Source organism: Squalius cephalus (assembly GCF_949319135.1).
Source record: "Squalius cephalus genome assembly, chromosome: 13".
Taxonomy (NCBI): Eukaryota; Metazoa; Chordata; class Actinopteri; order Cypriniformes; family Leuciscidae; genus Squalius; species Squalius cephalus.
In genome coordinates this window covers 3,451,637-3,461,210 of record NC_137134.1, presented here as the reverse complement: position 1 = coordinate 3,461,210, position 9,574 = coordinate 3,451,637, and positions in this window count along the sequence as shown.

Genomic DNA, 9,574 nt, shown 5'->3' with positions numbered 1-9,574 from the left:
CGAGTTAGCTGATGATGTAAAGCCAATTAAACGTTCCTATTTTTGCCCTTCGAAATATTATAATAGTTAAAAGACATGGCTACAAGTGAGACTGTGTATTACTTCGAGAGTGTTTGTGTGTGACAGTGATTTATGTGCATACATGTCCGTCACTCTTTCATGGTCCGTCAGCGCGGCATTGCTCAAGTTCGTAGAGAGCTTATTCAGTCCATTTTAAATTCTGATTTTGGCCGTCTCTCAAATGGGTTAAACCATAGATATATTGCCTTTGAAGTGCAAGTAAATGTGCTAGAAAATCCACGCTCATTCATGTGCATTTATTGCATGGACGGAGAAAGCGCCGACGCCTGCATGATTTCATCTGACGTACATAAGCATATTATAATCCATCTGTTCCGTGAGAGCAGAACGAACGAGCATTTATTGACATTTTAAATTTGAAAACCCCAAAAAGCAACGAAATTGTCTGACATCCATTAATGCATGTTCACAGAGGAAAACAACTGAAATACAGCGCTGGTTGTTCTCTCGAACGATAACGACGGAATCCAAAGACGTGGGCTTTGTACCCAAGTATTAAATTGTATGAAATAATCCCGAAAAAAAGCACAAACACCGCAGAGAAGGCAAGTTCAGCAGCAACATTTGCTGAGGTGAAGTGACGGCTAGTAACAGCAGACAAACGGCTAGCAGCCTAGCACTGACAGCGGCAATCCATCTGTCACTCAAGTGGCCACTGGCCACACCCTTAAATTGAAATATTAATCAACTAAACGGACGAGTTAGCTGTATAGACCAAAGCCACATAGAGATCCAGGCTGTAAACATGTTTTTTTCTGCTGTAAAGTTGGTAATTTTAACATGAGGGAGATACAGATTTGACTCACTTCTGCAGCCAGGCCAAGCGGCCAGTCAATGAATTGCAGTTTAACTCACTTCCGTGTTGGTTTCAAAAGAGAGACGGGGAGGTTGCCGCTTGATGTAGACTTAAAAATCAAGAACACAACATACAGGATATCAACGATCAATCAATGTTTAATGTTTTGAAAAGAATAACATTTATTCATATTCATATTCTCACTCCAAATCGTATGGATGAGACTTTCAGGATATGGGAAACTAAGGGACTTACAAGATTCCATAAAATGTTCAAAGATCATGCAGTTGATACATTTGAAAATCTATCTAAGGACTATAACTTTTCAAGTAACCATTTTTTTAGATACCTCCAAGTAAGGAGCTATATAATAACAAATATACAGTCTTTCCAAGACCTTAGTCCTATCGTGGAGCATATCTTGAAAGTCTATGAAAAGTCGAGCTTTAAAAATGTAACGGGACAAATTCATAATATTTTAATTAATAATAATGATAATCAAATTAATAATATTTTGAACTCTTGGGAGAAAGACATTGGAATAACAGTGACTGAAGAGGAGTGGAGTCAGGCATGTAAAAATGTTTTCTGCTATGTTAAGTCCCCCTATTGGCAGGAATATGCGTGGAAACTATTGGTTAGATTTTTTTAGAACACCACTGAAAATTAGTAAATATACTAATCAAACACAATACTGTTGGAGAGAGAGTGGTGAATGTAATGTTGACCTGGCTCATGTCCTCTACACATGTTCAAAAATCCAGCCATATTGGGTTAATGTGTTAGAATTAATGAAGCAAATCTGTGGTCAAAATACTAATTTCGAACAACTACATGTCATGCTGGGCGTACAGCCGAAAGGGTTAAACAAAGAAAATTATTATATCTTCTGGGTGTTGAGAATTACTGCTATTAAACAAATAACTCGAGGTTGGAAAAAAACTGATCCACCCAGGTTGGATAAATGGATTGAGGCTGTAGAAAACCTGTATGAACAACATGACATCATGACTTTGCGTAAACATACACGCCACTTTCAAGTCAAAAGTGGCGTGTTATTTATACGCATTTTGAGCTATCCGCGTGTATGTTTACGCCGAAACGAACCGTCATCTTCCGCGTGTATGTCTACGCCAATAAACAAAATCTAATCATAACCATTTCTTAAAACTACGTAGGCTACAATTATAAAGAAAAACAAATGACAGACAAGTATAATCATAATAATTTATTTAATGAGAAAATGTCAAAATCGGTACCAAAAGTTGTTCACGTGACGATGTGTCGCAGTCCCCTCTGGCAGTGGTTTTGTATATGAGGTAACAAAGCAGAATTTAAGTTATTAATTCAAATCCATGAAAATGTTAATCCGTCTTCGGTTCGGTTCGCTGCTCTGAGGGCTGCGCGGCAGTGCGCGCTTCATTTCATTTCAAATGTGCATGACGCAATCTGTGACGAAGCAGGCGAGGCGAGAGCCAATGAGCGTTTGATATTACTGCCGTAACCATAGTAACCTGTCGTAACGCTTCTTGAGGGCGCAATTTTTGAATTTGAATTCATAACAAGCGCGGGGTTTGACGTTTACGGTCAAGATGACGATTACTGGATAAAGGGCTGAGTTTGGATCTTTTTCTTGCAAATAATGGATTCTGAAGGTTTGGATTACATCAAGCTAATAAAATTGGTGTATTTTGTGAATCGATGTTGTGTTGTAAGGTTATATTAAATGATTGTGATTATACTCGTCTGTCTGTTGTTTTTCTTTGTTGCCTAGTTAGTTTTTAAAAATGGTTATGGTTAGGTTTAGGGGTAGGATTCGTGGCTCAAACTATGTTTTAATGCCATATTGTTCATAAAAATGCCATTTTCCTACATACCTGTCCATTACGTTTTATCATTTTAATGTTGTCCATAAAATGGGTATGTTTAGTTGTGGGAGTACAGTTAAGGGATCTTACATTTATAATCTATACATGGTATTAACCCCAGTGACGGGTAGGTTTAGGGACGGAGTTGGGGTAGGTCATATTTATACAGTAATGTAACGTTAAGTCAACGGCGTTGATAAACACGCTAAAAAGCGATTATGCGTGTTGATAGCACGCCAAAAATGGAAATCGAATTGGCGTGTCATACATACGCCATTTCATGAGATCAGTCTGGTATGAAAATGAAATGATAACGCATAAGATGAGAGGCAAAATGAAGTTAATTAAGATGAGATGGTTCGCAAATGCTAACCAAATGCATTGAAAAACAAAAACCAAGCATGGATTTGTACCTGTGTAATTAGATGAGGCATGGATGTAATCTCTGTGATATATGATGCAGCTATATGGATATTTGTATGTCTGTATGTAAACATGTATATGGAGATGTATGTATGTACGCATGTGTATGCATATACGTATGTATGAATATATGGGTGTATATATGATGTACGTCTGGGTATGTATGTATGTATATGTATATATATATATATGTGCGTGGGTATGTATGTGTGTATGTATACGTATACATTTCCTTCTGTTAATTATTTATTTTATTTTATTTTTATTTTATTTATTTTTGTAGGTTTTTTTTTTTTTTTTTTTTGTCTTCTTGATTTTATTGTTAAGGTTTTTTTTTTTTTTTTCTCAATTCACTGGGGTGTAAAGGAGGGGAAAGGAAGGAAAAAAGGGGGAAAAAATATATTGTGTCTACTCTGACATGTTAATTGTATGATCGCAATATGAATAATGTCACAATAAAAAAGGGTCCCACTTTATATTAAGTGGCCCTAATACCTGTGAACTTACATGGTAACTACATGTTTACATAGTATGTAACTACTATGAATGTAACATTCAAAAAAGAATAGCAACGAAATTGTGTTGGAGCATACAACAACAGTACATGGTGTATTAAAGTGCACTAACACCAGTGCAGATCCCCTTCAAATAATAAATAAATAATAAATACTCCCTGTGTAAACATGGCACATCAAAAGTATATGGTTGTTGAGGCACAGAACCAATGACATTCACTCTTGGTAGCAGCTAGAGGCTTTACAAAACAACTTAAAAGGCATCCAGAACAGAGAGTATGGTCGGAGTTGGATATACAGGGTGGCCCATTTATATGGATACACCGTAATAACATGGGAATGGTTGGTGATATTAAAGTCCTGTTTGTGGCACATTAGTATATGTGATGGTCACCACCCATCTTGAGAAGTTTTCCCCCTCACATATACTAATGTGCCACAAACAGGACTTTAATATCACCAACCATTCCCATGTTATTACGGTGTATCCATATAAATGGGCCACCCTGTAGATGTAGTTAATGCAGCAGTGCAAAGTCCAGTTCACAGTTATTACAGAGTGGGGTATGGTTTACTGTCCATGGGAGGGGGGAGGAGAGGGGGAAAGGGCATCATTAAGCAGCCTCACTGTGTAAGGGTACAGGCTGTTAGCCAGGGGTGCATTTCCTGAAAGCATCGTTGGCCAACTATGGTCGCAAGTTCCGTCGTTACCAATAGAGTTCAATGGACATTGCGATGAACTTGCGACCATAGTTGGCCAACGATGCTTTCGGGAAACGCACCCCAGTCTGGCTTTACTGGCACCAATGAACCTGTACCTTCTCCCTGAGGGCAGCAGGTGGAACAGGTGATGGGCCGGGTGATGCCGATCCCGCAGGATGTTGTGCACTCTCTTCAGACAGCGGGTATCATAGATGGTACTGATCTCTGGGAGAGTGGTCTCAATGATTTTACCCACTGTTTTTACCACTCGTTGGAGTGCCTGCTGATGGGCCTTAGTGCAGCTAGAGTACCACACTAAGAAACCATATGTCAAAACACTGCTGATGGCACAGTTGTAAAAGTTGACCATCAGCTGTTTTGGAATCCTGGCGCTCCTCAGTTGCCTCAGGTAGTAGAGGCGTTGCTGGGCCTTCCCTATCACTGAGGTGATGTTGGTTCCCCAGGACAGGTCCTCGGTCACAGATACTCCCAAGAATTTGAAATGTGGCACACTCTCTACCACCTCATTGCCAATAGAGAGAGGAGAGTGATTGGGTCTGCTTTTGCGGAAGTCCACAATGATCTCCTTGGTCTTTTTGATGTTTAAAAACAAGTTATGATTGACACACCATGACGCTAGATGTTACACTTCAGTCCGGTAATCCGCCTCGTTGTTGTTGATGAGTCCGAGCACTGTTGTGTCGTCTGCAAATTTAACAATGAGAATGGAACAAAGAGAAGCAGAGCAGTCATGTGTGAATAGAGTGTATAGCAAGAGGCTAAGCACACACCCTTGGGGGGCCCCGGTGTTGATTGAAAGGGTGGAGAACAAGTGCTTGCCTACTCTAACACTCTGTGTTCGATGTTCGTCAGAACTGTGTTCGTCAGAAAGTCCACAATCCAATTGCACAGCGAGTTGTTAAAGCCAAGGTGGTGCAGTTTGGCTCGGAGTTTAAACGGCCGGATTGTGTTAAAGGCTGAACTAAAGTCGACAAAGAGGAGTCTCGCGTAGGTGTTCTTGTGCTCGAGATGTTCCAATAGTGTATGGAGCACGATGGCGATGGCGTCCTCAGTTTACCGGTTCCGTCTGTATGAAAATTGGTGTGGGTCAAGTGATGGTGGTATTGCGCTTTTAATGTGAGTGGTGACCAGCCTCTCAAGGCACTTGGCAGGAATGGAGGTGAGTGCCACCGGTCTATAGTCATTTAGATAAGTGGCATTTGACTGCTTGGGGACTGGGACTATTGTGGCTGCCTTAACCCTCTGGGGTCTGAGGTGTTTTCTGGGCCCTGGAGGTGTTCTGACATGCTCTGACATTTGTGCTTATTTCTGTTACTTGTGACATTTTCATGGCTAAAGTCTGATTACACTGTATTCAGCACAAACTCTGCTACAATAATATATCAGCAGCATGTATGTAAAAGTTTGTAGTTTTGAGATAATGACATTTATGCGTGGTTTGTGAAAATACCCAAAAAAAAATTGTCACTGAAATAAGGTCATGAAACCTATACTGATTATTTCTTCACAAGACTTTTGAAAAATGTATCACATAGCCTAGAATATTTGCTCCAAAACTATGTGAAAACCACCCTGACTGCTCATTCAGATAAGACAATATATTGATTTAAAATTTGTAAGACGTGTTTTGTGTGAGAAAGCTTTATGCGGGAGGTGTGATCACATCATTAATATGTATGGCTTTTCACACTGAGAAAGACAAAGACCCTCCCTAATGGCCCTATTAGGAGCTATCAGGCCCTGTCATTCTGAGCAACCTTGCACAAAGAATGAGGAGATTTAAAAAAGAATGGCTTTTTGATTGTTTGGATTTATTTACAACACAACATAATCCAATGATACACAACAAATGACAAAAAAAGTCAAATTATTGAAAACAATGATCAAAAGACAGAGACCTTTGTGCCATTCCTAAAAAACATTGTACATACCTTTCATTTCCAAGGTGTTTGATTTTCACTTTACCATGTTCATATACAGAGACTCATGTGAATGTTGAAGTCAGCAGGACTCATCAGTGGAGCATCTGGTCCCTGAAAGAAAAAAAAGTGAACATACTGATATCAAGAGAAACTATAGGCCTGCACGATTTTGGGAATAAATTTTAGATTTTTCTGGTTAAAATTGCTTTTTAAAATTCACAGAATACACACACACAAATGTTTCCAACAATATATAATATAATGAACACCAGGTTTGTTGTGCCTTGTAGGCATAGGCTATGCGCAGTGCTGCATAAAATAATAATAATAACAATAACCTATAGCAGCCTATAAATCTTCCAAAAGATTTCAGTAACAACTACGCTAGAGAAAAATATATTGATTATCATATGTTACTTCAAATGTTTCCATTCGTTATGATGATATGAAATGAGATAATAGTAAAAACATGAAGCCTAATGTTTGGTGCGTTTTGCTTTTCAAATGCGATCGCGCTCCAAAATATGATACATTCAAACGCACAGCATGCTCCAAAATATGAAACATTATGGTTACCATATTATACATATCTACGTTTGAGCAGATATCCACAAACACAGTAACAGTAAACACGGGTCTAAATATTATAATATTCACCATATATCTATCAACAGTTCAACTGCAATGTGAAGTTTATGCAACAATAACAAACTAATAAGTAAGAATTTCTTACCTTACATCTTTCTTGTCTTCAGATCGCGTTCTTCTTCTTCTGAGGTAAATCCAATGTAAGCTCACGGCGCGTCTTTCAAACTTGACGAAAAGCAGAGACTTGTGAAGTTTTTTTGGTGCTTTGTTTTTGAGGTAATGAGCGCGTTCGCATTCCATGTGGAGATTTGCATGTGAATCTCTTTTACGCGCGTGGTCGTGGTCAAATTAAAAATAATGAGCAAGCGTTTGAGATACTGGACATCTTCTTGGTTTTATACAAATTACTTAAACAGAGAATATTTGTTTTCAGTTTGAATCCGATCATTTAAAAGTACACACTTAAATGTTTATAAAGGTATATGGCTCATAAATGTGTGACAAGTATTCGCTGAGTTTTGTTTCAGTTTATAGACGTGCTCAAGAAAAAAAAGTTCACCGAGACGGAGAGGCAGAAAGCACACCCTGTTTATTTTCTTTATTTTACAAAAGCACAATGTTTTGATTTGATTGTAAGTGGACACATACAAAAGTAGAAATATCACAGATTCTTTTTTCATATTTCTTTTTTCTGTATGACCATAAGTGACGGAGTAATTTAAGTTTATTGTGCTACTATGTGAAGAAAATCCAGCAAAACGCACCGGCACGTTTGCCGACCACAGGGGGTTAAAGCAGGCTGGGACCCATGAAGTGGACAGCGATGTATTGTAGATTGTAGATGGCGGTAAAAATGTCAGTTAGCTCCACAGCACAGTCTCTCAGCACTCAGCCCAGCACACCGTCCGGTCCGGCTGCTTTCCTGGTGTTGATGCCGCAGAAGACCCGTCTTACCTCATGAGTGCTCAGGACTGGGGCAGGATCAGTGGAGGGGAGGGGGGGCAACACAGGATCTGTGTTGTCCCTTTCATAACGGGCATTAAAGAGGTTGAAATTCTCAGCCAAGGTGGAATCTGCTGAGGGAGATGTTGATTTGCTCTTATAGTCCGTGATGGCCCTGATGCCCTCCCATACCTGCCTGGGGTTTGCAGAGTTATTAAAATAGGCTTCAGTACGCCTCCGGTGTTGTTGTTTGGCAGTATTGATTCCTTTCCTTAAAGCAGCCCTGGCTCTGCTGTATAAATCAGGGTCCCTAAAACCCAGCGCTCTATCCCTAGCTCGGATCAGTTGTTCAACTCTGTGTGTCATCCAAGGTTTCCTGTTGAGATACACACGGAAATGTTTCCAAGACATAACATTATCCACACAGAAGTTAATGTAACTCAGGACAGTGGTGGTATATTCATCCAATGATTCACGAGTGTCCGTTGCCTGCCCCTTGAAAGCATCCCAGTCTGTGTGGTGGAAACAGTCCCGTAGCATAGGGATGGCGACCTCTGGCCACATTCTCACGGTCTTGCTTGTAATCCCAGCGCTCTTGATCTTGGGTGTATACCGTGAGTGTAGCAGCAGGGAGAGATGGTCTGACAGACCCAGGTGAGGGTAGGTAAATTTTAAGAAATTTTTCAGAAGTTTTCTGTGACTTTGAATTTTCTGATGTTGATCTGCCTCTGGAGGACTTCTTGGCACCAGACGCAGACTACACAGGGTACTTTGATGAGGAGAATGAAGAACAAATGGAAGCCTCATGCAGTAGTTCAGAATCAGGATTGTCTTTACTGAGGATCTCAGACTGACTGTTACGAGTTTAAGATGTAAACGGGATGATTGCGCAACACTTACGTGAGATACTGTTGCCATGTGTGCAAGTAGCAGAAACAACCAGGAATACCAGAGTTACGTTGAAAACGTTTAATTTGAAAAGGTGAACAAGAGTGTCGCCAAATCAATGAAATAATCAAAACATAATTCCCATAACTATTTTACCCAAACCTCTAAAACCACCAACGCATTCTCATCCTAGGGCGTCATATACTGACGCTCTTGACATTTCGTCTACATCGAACGCACATGGCACCCTTTAGCGTCAATATGACACGCACAGAGCTTTGTTTGGTTATGGGTAGGTTTAGGTCTGGGGTAGGGTTAGGGTTAGACCGCTAGGAGGCGCCTTCTGGCCCATATCTATCTGCGTCTCATATTGACGCTAAAGGGTGCCATGTGCGTTCGATGTAGACGAAATGTCAAGAGCGTCAGTATATGACGCCTTGGGATGAGATCGGGCTGAAACTACCTACCAAAAGAAAAATGCAGAAACAAAACCCGAAATCTTCAGTGTATACGCCGCCTTAAATAAACTACGCTGACTAAATAAAAAAACAATAAATACAATGCGTGGCGATCACTCTCCGACTAAATAACAGAAAACAATTCTAACTACCGTGGTCTTTAAAGACGGAACACGCACGCATAGGTCACACGCACTACGAACTTCTAGTGTTCTAACTCTAAATCGGCAGCAATACTAACAAACCCCCAAATGAATCTTAATCTCTGAACCCTTGCGAAAGCAAAAACAAAAACATAATCATAAACAGTCGTAAACATGATCATGGTCATGGTTTCAACAAACAACTCAAGGCATGGGAAGTTGGCTGA